This window comes from Hyla sarda, chromosome 8, assembly GCF_029499605.1.
Source record: "Hyla sarda isolate aHylSar1 chromosome 8, aHylSar1.hap1, whole genome shotgun sequence".
In the NCBI taxonomy this organism is placed as follows: domain Eukaryota; kingdom Metazoa; phylum Chordata; class Amphibia; order Anura; family Hylidae; genus Hyla; species Hyla sarda.
This window is the reverse complement of record NC_079196.1, coordinates 164,429,591-164,443,443: the sequence shown is the minus strand read 5'-3', so window position 1 is coordinate 164,443,443 and position 13,853 is coordinate 164,429,591. Positions and strand designations below refer to the sequence as shown.

The window sequence follows — 13,853 nt, the reverse complement described above, 5'->3', positions numbered from 1 at the left end:
GATTCATATTCTCATTATTGCCTTCTTGACATGTACAGACAATTTATATTAAAGGAGTTCTGTAGTGAAAAATAACTTATCCCCTATCCAAAGCATAGGGGATAAGTTATAGATCACGGGGGTTCCGAGCGCTGGGACCCCCCTGGTCTCCTGAACGGGGCCCCGACAGTCTGCTGGTAGGAGGCGTGCTGACCCCCGCACGGAGCGCCGGCCGACATGCCTCCTTCATGTATCCCATAGAGATACATGGAGCAGGTGTGTCGGAAGTGGCTTCCTGCAAAGGTCGGAACGCCCGTTTCCGGCAGACTGCTGGGGCCTCGTTCAGAAGATCGCGGGGGGTCTCAGTGGTCGGACCCCCCGCGATCTATAAGTTATTTTCCGCTGCACTAACTCCTTAATGACCAAGCCCATTATCACCTTAAAGACCAGGCCAATTTTATTTTTGCGTTTTCGTTTTTTCCTCCTCGCCTTCTAAAATCCATAACTCCATCTACAGACCCATATAAGGGCTTGTTTTTTGCGTGACCAATTGTACTTTGTAATAAAACCTCAAATTTTACCATAAAATGTACAGCAAACCCCCCAAAAAAAAATTTTAGGGAGGAAATTTAAATGAAAACCAAAACTTTGCACATTTTGGATGGGTTCGTTTTCACACTTTACAATTTACGGTAAAAATTATGTGTTCTTTATTCTGTGGATCAATACGATTAAAATGATACCCATGGCTAGATACTTTTATATTTTTGTACCGCTTAAAAAAAAATCTAAAAATTTTTGTACAAAATCAGTAATCTCAAATCGCCCTATTTTGACCACCTATAACTTTTTCATTTTTCCGTATATAGTGCGGTATGAGGGCTCATTTTTTGCGCCGTCATCTGTACTTTTTTTTAGATACCACATTTGCATGTATAAACCTTTTAGATAATTTTTTATAAATTTTTTTTGAATAAAATGTGACAAAAAAGCAGCATTTTCGGACTCTTTTTTTATTGTTTACGTTTACGCCATTCACCGTATGGGATCAATAACATTATATTTTGATAGTTCGGACATTTACACACGCAACGATACCAAATATGTTTATAAAAAAAAAATTACGCTTTTTGGGGGTAAAATGGGAAAAACTGACAATTTTCATTTTTATTGGGGGAGGGGATTTTTCACTTTTATTTTTTACTTTTTATTTTTACATTTTTCTACTTTTTTTTTTGTACACTTTTTATGTCCCCATAGGGGACTATCTATAGCAATCCTTTGATTGCTAATACTGTGCAGTGCTATGTATAGGACACAGCACTGCTCAGTATTATCGGTGATCTTCTGCTCTGGTCTGCGCGATCTCATACCAGAGCAGAAGACCCCGGGAGACGGCCGGAGCAAGGTGAGGGGACCTCTGGCCGCCATGCTGGATGATCGGATTGCCGCGGCAGCGATGCGGGCGATCCGATCATCCAATCAAAGTACCGCAATGCCGCAGATGCCGTGATCTGTATTGATCACGGCATCTGAGGGGTTAATGGCGGACATCCGCACGATCGCTGATGTCGGCCATTGCGGGCGGGTCCCGGTCCGATGCTCGCGGTCATACACAGGACGCAAATGTACGTCCTGGTGTGGGAAGTCCCACCAAGCCAGGACGTACATTTACGTCCGTGGTCGTGAAGGGGTTAAAGATAATCATCCCATCCTGAAGCAGGTGATTGACATTGCATGTTGTTTGTAGTTTACAATTACACCTAGATCATTCTTTACCCGCTGTTTTACTCTATTACATATGGTGCAGGCAGATTAATGGTACTCAGATGCATAACTTTTAATTTATCCACATTAACCCCTTCCTGTTGAAGGTCGGGTGAGGAAGTATGGAGCAGGCACTCGGGAGGTGAGCCCGCTCCACACATGGTGGGTGCCAACTGCTTACTGCTGTTAACTCCCTAATTACAGCATTTAGAGGGTTGTCTGACCTGGTGCAGTTCCTGTCAAACTTCCGATCAGCATTCCCTATTGCAATTGCTACCAATACAGCTTGCCACAGTGTAGCTTCCAGTGCTAAGCAATGTATGCAGGTTTGTAGAAGATTTGTATTATTTGAGGAACAAATTACTTCTCCAGGCCCTATTCGGGAAAATCAACTATATCAATTTGTTTCAGCAGTACCAAGGCTTCAAGTGTCCCCATATTGCTTGCAAGACTTTTGGCATTTGGGAAGATGCACTTTGAGTTACATCCAATTCTATACATTTAATATAAGGAATATGGGTACATCTGTCAGTTTGTAACTCATGGACCCCCCCAATGAAAAGTCAGCCCAGTGCTCTAAGAACCAATTCCATGCACCTTACACCAAAATATAGCCATACATGAACTCCCTTTTTTGTCTTTCCTGTGGATGGTGCAGGCAGTATTTCAGATTACTTCTTTAAGGGGGTACTCCGCCACTTAACAACTTATCCCCTATCAAAAGGACAAAGATAAGATGTCTGATTGCGGGGGGTCTGGCTGCAATCAGACATCTTATCTCTGTCGTCCCCCCCCCCCCCCCCCCCCCCCCCGCTATCTCAGGCACTGCAACCCGTAATCTGATGCACAGAGCAAACTCTGCTCTTTGCCAGATGACAGATGACCACCTCCATCAAGCCCCCTCCATTCATGTCTATGGGAGGTAGGGTGACGGCTGTGTACTAGCCATCACACCCTCTCCCATAGACATGAATGGGAGGGGGTGTGGCGTGGTGTGACGTCACAAACAGCCCCAAGCGTCTGTGTTCAGTAAGTCCGCAGTGCCGGCATGGAGATCGTGGGGGATCCCAGCAGCCAGACAGCCACGATCAGACATCCTATCCCCTATCCTTTGGATACAGGATAAGATGTTTAGGGGCAGAGTACCCCTTTAAAGCATGACAAGAAGAACCCAAGTTAAATAAGTAAACGAGAGAGAGAGAATATATATATAATACAGTCATGGCCATAAATGTTGGGACCCCTGAAATTTTTCTAGAAAAGGAAGTATTTCTCATAGAAAAGGATTAAAAGGGAGTAAAAAAAGCTAATTGGACATAGGGTCACACTAGAATCCAAAAATGGGATGGACAAGATTGTTGGCACCCTTTCAAAATTGTGTAAAAATAAAATTGTTACAAGCATGTGATGTTCCTTTAAACTCACCTGGGGCAAGCAACAGGTGTGGGCAATATAAAAATCACACCTGAAAGCAGATAAAAGGAAAGAAGTTCACTTAGTCTTTGCATTGTGTGTCTGTGTGTGCCACACTAAGCATGGACAACAGAAAGAGGAGAAGACAACTATCTGAGGACTTGAGAACAAAAATTGTGAAAAATATCAACAATCTCAAGGTTAAAAGTCCATCTCCGGAGATCTAGATTTGCCTTTGTCCACAGTGCGCAACATTAAGACGTTTGCAACCCATGGCACTGTAGCAAATCTCCCTGGACGTGGACGGAAGAGAAAAATTGATGAAAGGTATCAATGCAGGATAATCCGGATGGGTGATAAGCAGCCCCAAACAAGTTCCAAAGATATTCAAGCTGCCCTGTAGACTTTTAAATAAAATGGGACGCTATGGCAGGAGATCCAGGAGGACCCCACTGCTGACACAGAGACATAAAAAAGCAAGACTGCATTTTGCCAAAATGAACTTGAGTAAGCCAAAAGCCTTCTGGGAAAACGTCTTGTGGACAGATGAGACCAAGATAGAGCTTTTTGCTAAAGCACATCATTCTACTGTTTACCGAAAACAAAATGAGGCCTAAAAAGAAAAGAACACAGTACCTACAGTGAAATATGGTGGAGGTTCAATGATGTTTTTGGGTTGTTTTGCTGCCTCTGGCACTGGGTACCTTGAATGTGTGCAAGGCATCATGAAATCTAAGGATTACCAATGGATTTTGGGTCACACTGTACAGCCCAATAGCAAAAAGCTGGGTTTGTGTCCGAGATCTTGGGTCTTCCAGCAGGACAATGACCTCAAACATACATCAAAAAGCACCCAGAAATGGATGGCAACAAAGCGCTGGAATTTCAGTGGTGCTAACATTTACGGCCATGACTGTATATATAAGGTGACCTAAAAAAATAAGTAACATTCTCCTTGCAGGAAAAAAAAAGTTTCAATCTTTTAGTTTTAGTTATTATTTACAGGACAACTGCAGGCTAAATACACTTATCCCCTATCCACAAGATAGGGGATAAGTGTTTGATTGCGGGGGGTGCAAACGCTGGGACCCCCCCGCAATCTCCTGCACGGGGCCCCGGCTGACACGCCTCCTCCATGTAGTTCTATGGGAGAGGCGGGAATGCAGCGTTCGTTCATCCCCACCTCCCCCATAGAGCTATATGTGGAGGGGGCGTACCGATGACCTCAGTGAGGTTGACACTACATGCATTAGCCGCAGCACAGCGTGGGATTGTCGTGGCCCTGTTGGGGGGATCGCAGGGGATAAGTGTATTTAGGCTGCAGATGTCCTTTAAGAATTACTTTTTATTTATTTATACATTTTTTATATATTTTTTTCGAGTATCTATGAGATAAGATGTTTTTTTTTATATGCATATGTTAATTCATTGCTGTAACCTTTATTAAATAGCATATCTGCTGGTGCAGTGTGTAGTTTTCCGAGATATTACCCATTGAATAACCTTTTGTTCAATCTGAGGACTAAGTTTTATCTGCTTGCAGCAAATGAGCCACGAGGGCTTTGCTTTTTTTCATGCATAGCAACTGTAAACAGTTTAGGTTGGTATATTTTATTTAGTTTATTTAAGTCTGAGATGTTTAGTTTAAGAAAGTCATGCTTTAGTTTTGTTTTCTCAACAATGAGACATTGTGAAAAATGTTGTAATGGTCATTCAGAGTGATATTGACAGAATAACTATTATTACAAATTTACACATTATCCCATAAACTCTGCAAAAAAAAAAACAGATGTACCCTTTCTTAGGCTGAGTTCACACTGCCGTCTAGACCCGTCCTGTTCTCCTTTCAAAAATAAAAACGGACTTTAAAAAAACAAACTATAACGGATGCAAATGATGTGAAAGGATAGTAAAGAAATTCTACTGACATCAATGGGATTATTTTACAACCGTTTGTAAATCCGTTTACAAGCAGCAACAACGGAACCTAAATGGGAAAAGAAAATGGGGACAGACGGCCGTGTGAACGCACCCTTAGTTGGGGAATGGTGTTTACAGATGTGGGTCTTAAAGAATGTATTTAACCTTTGTATAGCTGGGGGGGGCTGATCACTTACCTTTTTGTAGCATGTCATTCGGCCACCTGTTCCCAAGATAAAGGGCTTTGAAGCCCTTCTGACGGTTATAATGATTATTATATGTAATATTTAATGTCTGGGGAAGTGTACTCAGCGCTGGCCGCTCTCAGACAGCAGGATCTTGTGAGAGCGCGTCCAAGACTGGATATGCCCATGGATGTTAAAGTGCCTCTCTCACCTCCATATGAGGTAGAGGGCTGCTGTCTTGGACAGCTTATCGTCACCATGCAGAGATCTAAAAACTGTGGTCCTCCATATGTTGCAAAACTATAACTCCCAGCATGCCCAGACAGCCAAATGCAAATGCATTTATGTTGTCTTTGTTTGCCCATGTGTAAGCCTATCTTGCCTGATGAAGAATTCTGTGCGAATTAGAAACTCTTTGCTAAATTAATGGGAAATCTTATACTACACTTATGAGCCTATCCATTGAAGAAGTTGGTCAAAGTTTTTATGCACTGTGCAGTGCATATCTACCCATTGTTCCTGATGGGATTCCTGGGATCCGGTTTGACCTGCAAGCGGCTGGTCATCTCTTATTGACTTGTTCAGTTGTTGCACCCTCATGGCAATACAATCCGGTAAGAAGCTCTTTTACTTCGTCTTCACCATCTGACGGTACTACATGAGGGCGCACGTCTCTCTTTTTTCATTTTTTTTCAGTAATCATTCCACACAATCCTGTCTCTGAACTCTACAGGCAGTCCTTTCACCTCATGGCTTGGATATTGCACTTACAGTGATCCCTCAACATACAATGGTAATTTGTTCGAAATGAACCATCATTACTTGAATCTGTCGTATGTTGAGGGATCTGTGCAATAGTAATATTGAAAGTTATACTCATGTGTCCCCGCCTCTCCTGACCATCACCGCTGCCCTGGATCATCACTGTCATCACGTCCCCAGGGTGTCCTTGCTGCTCTGAACTGTCACCGCTGCCCTGGATCAGCGCCGTCATCATGTCTCTGCACACGCCGCTCCTATTGGATGACGGGACGGCGTGTGCGGCGACGTGATGACGACAAAGGAGAGTGACAGCCATGCAGCGGAGCCTGAATAGGATGGTCCAGAGCGGCGGGGACAGGTAAGGGACATTCACCGGATCACACCGGGCACCTTAAACTGCTATCCTGCAGCAGCTGAAGCAGTCTGCGCTGCCAGATAGCTGTTTATGCGATGGCCCCAACATAAAAAAGCATTGTATGTTGATGCTGCCTTCAACATGCGATGTCCTCTGAGAGGCCATCGTATGTTGAAATTATCGTATGTCGGGGCCATTGTAGGTCGGGGGGATCACTGTATATGTATTGTCAGCTGTGAGACCTTATATGGACAGGGGTGTGTCTTTCCAAATCATGTCCAATCAACTGAATTTACCACAGATGGACTCCAATCAAGAAACATCTCAAAGATGGTTAAAGGGGTACTCCGGCCCTAAGACTAGGGGATAAGATGCCTGATCGCTGGGGACCCCCGCAATCTTTCATGCAGTACCCCGCTATCATCAATCTCCAGAGCGAACATTGCTCCGGGTCTAATGATTACGATCATGGGGCCAGAGTATCGTGTCACGCCCCCTCCCATAGGCTTGCATCAGGATGCATTGCATCAGGATTCATCAGACCCGAAGCGATGTTCGCTCCAGAGGCTGATGATAGTGGGGTGCTGCATGAAAGATTGCAGGGGTCCCCATAAGGCTTAACATGTCTTTGGGCCAGAGTACCCCTTTAAAGGGTTTACTCCACTGGCAATCGTTCGGAACATTTAGTTCCAAATGCTGTGTGCGCTCTGCGGGGGTCATCAAGCCATGCCCCCTCAATGCAATTTTATGAGAGGGGGTGTGGTGGCCATCATACCCCTCCCATAGACTTGCATTGAAGGGGTGTGGCTTGACATCACGGGGGCACGCAGCGCGCACACAGCGTTCGGAATTAAATGTTCCAAACGCTGGCCAGTGGTGAACCCCAGAGCAAAATTTGTCATAGCAAAGGTTCTGAAATTTTTATTTTTTATTTATTTTATTAGCAAGAATTTCCAGAATTCTCATTATGAGGTATTGAGTGCATATTGGTTTATATTTTGACACAAGGCTTCAACATGAAAAGTGAAAAAAGTGAAAGGGTCTAAGGACTTTCCAAATGCACTGTATGCATAAAATAATGATATTCAGCCCTTGTGGCAATAGGGGTTTAATTTTGTGAATGATCTATGACTTAAATGTTAAATGTGACACATTCAGAGTGTCACTATTACTCTACAGAAATCACTAGAGCAGAACAATATTATCTGCAATAACTGCAGTTCTGACAGCATCAGATATTACATTCAGTTATAAAGGGATATTCCAGGCAAAACCTTTTTTATATATATCAACTGGCTCCGGAAAGTTAAACAGATTTGTAAATTACTTCTATTAAAAAATCTTAATCCTTCCAATAGTTATTAGCTTCTGAAGTTTTCTGTCTAACTGCTCAATGATGATGTCACGTCCCGAGAGCTGTGCATGATGGGAGAATATCCCCATAGGAACTGCACAGCTCCCGGGACGTGAGTCATCAGAGAGCAGTTCGACAGAAAACAACAACTCAACTTCAGAAGCTAATAACTATTGTAAGGATTAAGATTTTTTAATAGAAGTAATTTACAAATCTATTCAAATAGATAGAGAATAGCAGGCGGCACTCCAGGTACTTGTGCAATAAAACCGCTTCTTTATTTGCTCGATTAGCAGGTTACAGCAGAGAGGAACACACCAACAGTTTCACGTCAACTAGTACGCTTTCTCAAGGTAATGTGGGTAAAGGGGAACTCCCTTTGGGTTAAATAGGGAGTTCCCCTTTACCCACATTACCTTGAGAAAGCGTTCTAGTTGACATGAAACTGTTGGTGTGTTCCTCTCTGCTGTAACCTGCTAATCGAGCAAATAAAGAAGCGGTTTTATTGCACAAGTACCTGGAGTGCCACCTGCTATTCTCTATCTATTTGAATTGTTTTATGGACTATGTCTAATTGAGGCAGGCACCGGCAGTGCTACCGTGGATGGGTGTCTCGGATGTTCCTGGACTCAGATGTGTATATGACTGGCTGGAAAGGTGCATGCAGTAATTACTCTCTCCATAATTTACAAATCTGTTTAAAGAGTACCTCTCGTCAAATAAACTTTTGATATATTTTAGATTAATGAATGTTGAATAACTTTCCAATAGCATGTTAATGAAAAATATGCTTCTTTGTATTGTATTTTTCCCGATCAGTCCCGTCAGCAAGCATTTCTGACTCATGCTGGAGTCCTAAACACTCAGAGCTGCCAGCCTGCTTTGTTCACAGCCAAACAGGCTGTGAACAAAGCAGGCTGGCAGCTCTGAGTGTTCTCCTTTGTGAACAAAGCAGACTGGCAGCTCGTAGTGTTTAGGACTCCAGCATGAGTGAAATGCTTGCTGCCAGGACTGGTAGGGAGACCCCTAGTGGTCATTTCTTCAAAGTGGAAAATTTAATAGAAAGAAGCATATTTTTTAATAACATGTAATTGTAAAGTTATTCTGCATACATTAATCTATAATATATCAAAAGTTTTTTTGATGAGAGGTACCCTTTAATATTCCGGAGCCAGTTGATGTATAAAAAAAAGTTTTGGCCTGGAATACCCCTTTAATGTCAGTCTTCGTAGCATGCTTCCGGTGTAAAACACATCCGTCTGCAACTTTGAACATTCCAGATTTTATTGATCAGATTATTTTATTTAAAAAGGAGTATTTCTAACAATAGCATAAGGAACAAACATAAAGCCTTTATTTGTAGGTATTAATAGAATCTACTATGCAGCACATCACATTGTTGGTCCTGACAGAATAAGTAGTTTTTTAAACTCTTTTTTTTTAACCTCTTAAGGACCCATGACGTATGCGTACGTCATGAGTCCCGATCCTGCGATATAACGCGGGGTCACACGGTGACCCCGCATCATATCGCGGCGGGCCCCGCGTCATAGTGAAGCCGGGACCCGCCTCTAATAGCGCGCGGCATTGATCGCTGTGCCGCGCGCTATTAACCCTTTAGCCGCGCGCTCAAAGCTGAGCCGCGTGGCTAAAAACAAAAGTAAAAGTGCCCGGCTAGCTCAGGGAGCTGTTCGGGATCGCCGCGGTATAATCGCGGCATCCCGAACAACTGTAGCACAGGAGGAGGTCTTCTTACCTTCTCCTGTGCTGTCCGATCGCCGAATGAATGCTTCAAGCCTGAGATCCAGGCTTGAGCATTCAATCGCCGAAAACACTGATTGATCCATTCCTATGGAGATGGATCAATCAGTGTAAAAGATCAGTACATGCAATGTTATAGCCCCTTATGGGGGCTATAATGTTGCATAAGAAAAGTGTAAAAAAATCATTAACCCTTTCAATTATCCCTTCCCCTAAGAAAAGTTTAAATCACCCGGCATTTCAAAAATAAAAAATAAACATTATGTAAATAATAATAAAAATAAACATATGTGGTATCGCCGCGTGCGGAAATGTCCGAATTATAAAAATATACCGCTTTTTAAACCGCTCGTTCAATGGCGTACGCGCAAAAAAATTCCAAAGTCCAAAATAGCGCATTTTTGATCACTTTTTATACCACAAAAAAGAATAAAAAGAATAAAAAGTGATCAAAAAGTCTGATCAGAACAAAAATGGTACCGCTAAAAACTTCAGATGACGGCGCAAAAAATGAGTCCTCAAAGCGCCCTGAACACAGAAAAATAAAAAAGCTATAGGGGTCAAAAGATGACCATTTTAAACGTATAAATTTTCCTGCATGTATTCATGATTTTTTTCGGAAGTGATACAAATTCAAACCTAATCATTTTTGACAAAAAATGTACTGCGTAAAAACAGAAGCCCCCAAAACTTACAAAATAGTGTTTTTTCATCAATTTTGTCGCACATTGATTTTTTTTCCCGTTTCACTGTAGATTTTTGGGTAAAATGACTAATGTCATTACAAAGTAGAATTAGTGACGCAAAAATTAAGCCATTATATATAATTTTAGGAGAAAATTTTTAAGAGTTATGATTTTTTAAAGTTAAGGAGGAAAAATTGAAAATGAAAAAACGGAAAAAGCCCGAGTCCTTAAGGGGTTAAATGCAATATATATATATTATATTATATATATATATATATATATATATATATATATATATATATATATATATAGGACATTTGAGTAGCCGTATTAGTCCAGAGATGCAGATGCAAAATCAAAAAATGTTGCAGTGTTTTTTTATACCTTTTTTTATTGGGCTAACAGAATTTTGTAGAGACAAGCTTTCGGGATTCCTCCCTTTATCAAGACATAAGCAAATCTAAGCTCACAAGCAGAAGACACAGGTTTCCTTTCACAAATATGCAGGGGATAAGGCAATAGATGTGGAGAATCACACTAAGATAGGCCATAAATTGTCCAGCTATAGGAACATAGACTAAGTAGATAAGGATGAGTAGGGATCCAGGACGTACAGGTACGCCCTGATGCCCTGGTACCTAAGGACCCAGGGTGTACCTGTACTCCCGTGGGAATTTCGGTTCCCGCCACGTGCCGGGCGGTGACTAGACCAGGATTCTTGCTGAAATCATTCAGCAGGCATCCCGTGACAACGGCCAAGGGGGTATTCCAATCATACGGGTCACGTGTGACCCGATGACCCGGGGTTAAATGTTGATCGGCGGTGTAGTATACACCGCCAATCACCTCCTTTAGCTGGGGGGAGATGGCGATTTCATCACCCCCCAGGAGCACTGCTATTGATCGTCTGACCAATAGCAGCCGGCAGAGGAGGGGTTAATGTCCCCTTCTCTCAGTTCTGCTCGCCCACCGAGTTCAGTCAGTGGGCAGAGCTGAGAGAAAGAGCTAAGGACCCCCCTCTCTGCTGAAATCTGTGCCCCTCAGGGCTGAAGAAGTGCCTTTAGTGCAGGGGGAGTTTGTGTGCAGGGACAGGCAGAAAAAAAAAAAGTTTAAAAAAAATTCCCCCCGACAGCCTAGTAGGTCCTCAAGGGTCCGCCGCAGATTTTGCAGCATGACCCGGGCCCTATTAGAGTTTCAGGGCATTTGCCCCCTTTTTGTTATTTTGGCCGCAGCATATTTTTTTTTTATAAAGTTCACACCAAACACATACACTACACACCAAACCAAGTGTCAGGCAGTACTGGAGCGGGGATGTCCTCTACCAGACCAAAACTTTACAGTATAGTCATGACACGGAAGCAGGTCGAGGCCATTCGGAAATGCCTCCATAACTGATAATGTGGCATGTGCCCCCTGAAGTGATCCCGCCTATGACCGGCTTTACAAAGTGAGGCCGGTCATTGATCACTTTGGGGCCAAATTTTAGGAGGCCTACGTACTGCTCAGGGAGCTCTCGGTTGATGAGTCTCTTATCAGTTTTAAGGGGAGACTACTCTTCCGCCAGTATATTCCCTCAAAGCGGGTGCGGTATGGTGTGAAACTCTACAAACTTTGTGAGAGTACCTCCGGTATATGATGGACGAGATTCCCGTATTGAATCCCCAGAATGTCCCCCCTCTCTGGGTGTTAGCGGGAAAATCGTTTGGGACCTTGTGCACCCATTGCTGGATAAGGGTTACCACCTTTTCGTGGATAACTTTTATACCAGCATTCCTCTGTTCACATTCCTTGCCACCAGATCCACGTCCGCTTGTGGTACCGTGCGGAAGAACCAGAGAGGCCTCCCTCTAAATTTGATCCAGACACCTATGCCAAAGGGTGAGTCCCGTGAGTTACCCATGAAAACCTGTTGCTGGTCAGGTATAAGGATAAGAGGGACCCCAATTCATGGTAACGGCAGCTAACCTGTCCCTGTGCGAGGTACGACAACAACAGCGGTCCTCAAGCCTGATCATATTCTGGGCTACAATCAGTATATGGTGGGAGTTGATCTCTCTGATCAAGCCATACAACGCCATGTGGAAAACACAGGTATGGTACAAAAAAGTTGCAGTCTACTTGGTACAGGTTGCCATGTACAACTCTTTTGTACTGTCCCAGTACGCTGGCAACACAGGGATATACCTCCAGTTCCAAGAAGAAGTCCTAAAGGCCCTGATCTTTGGCGAGCGGGAAAGAGCAGGCCGGAGTTCCCAAGGAACTGAAGTTATAGGTGCCAGGACCAGAAAAAATGCGGAGTGTGTCACAAGAGGGGCATACGGAAGGACACCACCACTCAATGTAACACTTGCCCTTATCATCTGGGCCTCTGCATTAAAAACTGATTCAGGGAGTATCACACTTCCATGCAGTACTAAATCTTCCCTTTTCATTTTAGTTTCCCAAAATTTGACCCCAACGTACCAAGTCCAGAGTACATTCCAAATTGTAACCGCATAAACCACTAAGTTGCCCAAAGAAATGTTTCATAAAAAAAATAAAAAATACCTGATAAGACCTCTGGGGGTATTTTTTTTTTCAAAAATGGGTCATGGTTCACTGAGTCACTATCATCGGGAACTTTTTTTATGTTGCCTCAAATGCACAGGGCTCTCTTTCCACCTGAGCGGTGTGCGCAATTGAGGCAACAGGTTAGGGACAGCCACACACATTCCTAGAATGATGATTCAGAGCGTAGGGTTTGGGGTGGGCATATTTTTTTGTTTTGGCTACCCTCTGGGTCATCATTCTGGGAACATAACCTATTTTATCATTTTACGGCCCACTGTACCCCACTTTAGTAACTTAGTGTACCCCATGTAACGCTCCTTGAGGGGGGGGGGTCCCGCTGTTCTGGCTCCATAGGCTATGTAAATGCTCAAGGCCCCTGACTGCGCTCCTGCTCTGCCGAGACCTGGTGTGCACCCGCAGAGTGGTTTTCATCCAAATTTGAGGTATGTCCTTATTCCAAAGAAATGTATTAAAAAAATTGTGGGGGGGCATTTGGGGAAACCCCAGCATTTTAGTGTAAAAAAATAATTTTTTCCCTTTTCACATCCCTATTTAATAAACATTTATCAAACACCTGTGAGGTGTTAAGGCTCACTATGCTGTTTGTTACGTTCCTTTAGGGGTGTAGTTTCCTAAATAGTATGCCATGTGGGTTTTCTTTTTTTTTTGGCTGTTCTGGTACTATAGGGACTACCTAAATGCGACATGCCAATCCCCCTGCATTTCAGCAAAATTTCCAAATGTGACTCCTTCTCTTCTGAGCATTGTAGTGTGTCCGCAGTGAACTTGACGTCCACACATGAGATATTTCCATACTAGGGATACAAATTTTGGGTGCATTTTCTCCTATTACCCCTTGTAAAAATGTAACATTTTGGGGAAAACTAGCATTTTTGTGAAAAAAAATTTAAAAATCATTTACACATCCAACTTTAACGAAAAGTCGTCAAACACCTGTGGGATGTTAAGGCTCACTGTACCCCTTGTTGCGTTCCTTGAGAGGTGTAGTTTACAAAATAGTATTTTTTTTTTTTTTGCTGTTCTGGCACCATAGGGGCTTTCTAAATGTGACATGCCCCCCAAAAAACATTTCAGAAAAACTCACTCTCCAAAATCCCATT

General features: G+C 43.0%; 1 protein-coding gene across 4 annotated transcripts in view; it reads left to right on the top strand.

Annotated features, from left to right (window-relative positions):
• Nucleotides 1-13,853, top strand: part of METTL22 (methyltransferase 22, Kin17 lysine) — a 211,522-nt gene that overhangs the window by 118,887 nt on the left and 78,782 nt on the right. The window lies entirely within an intron of this gene.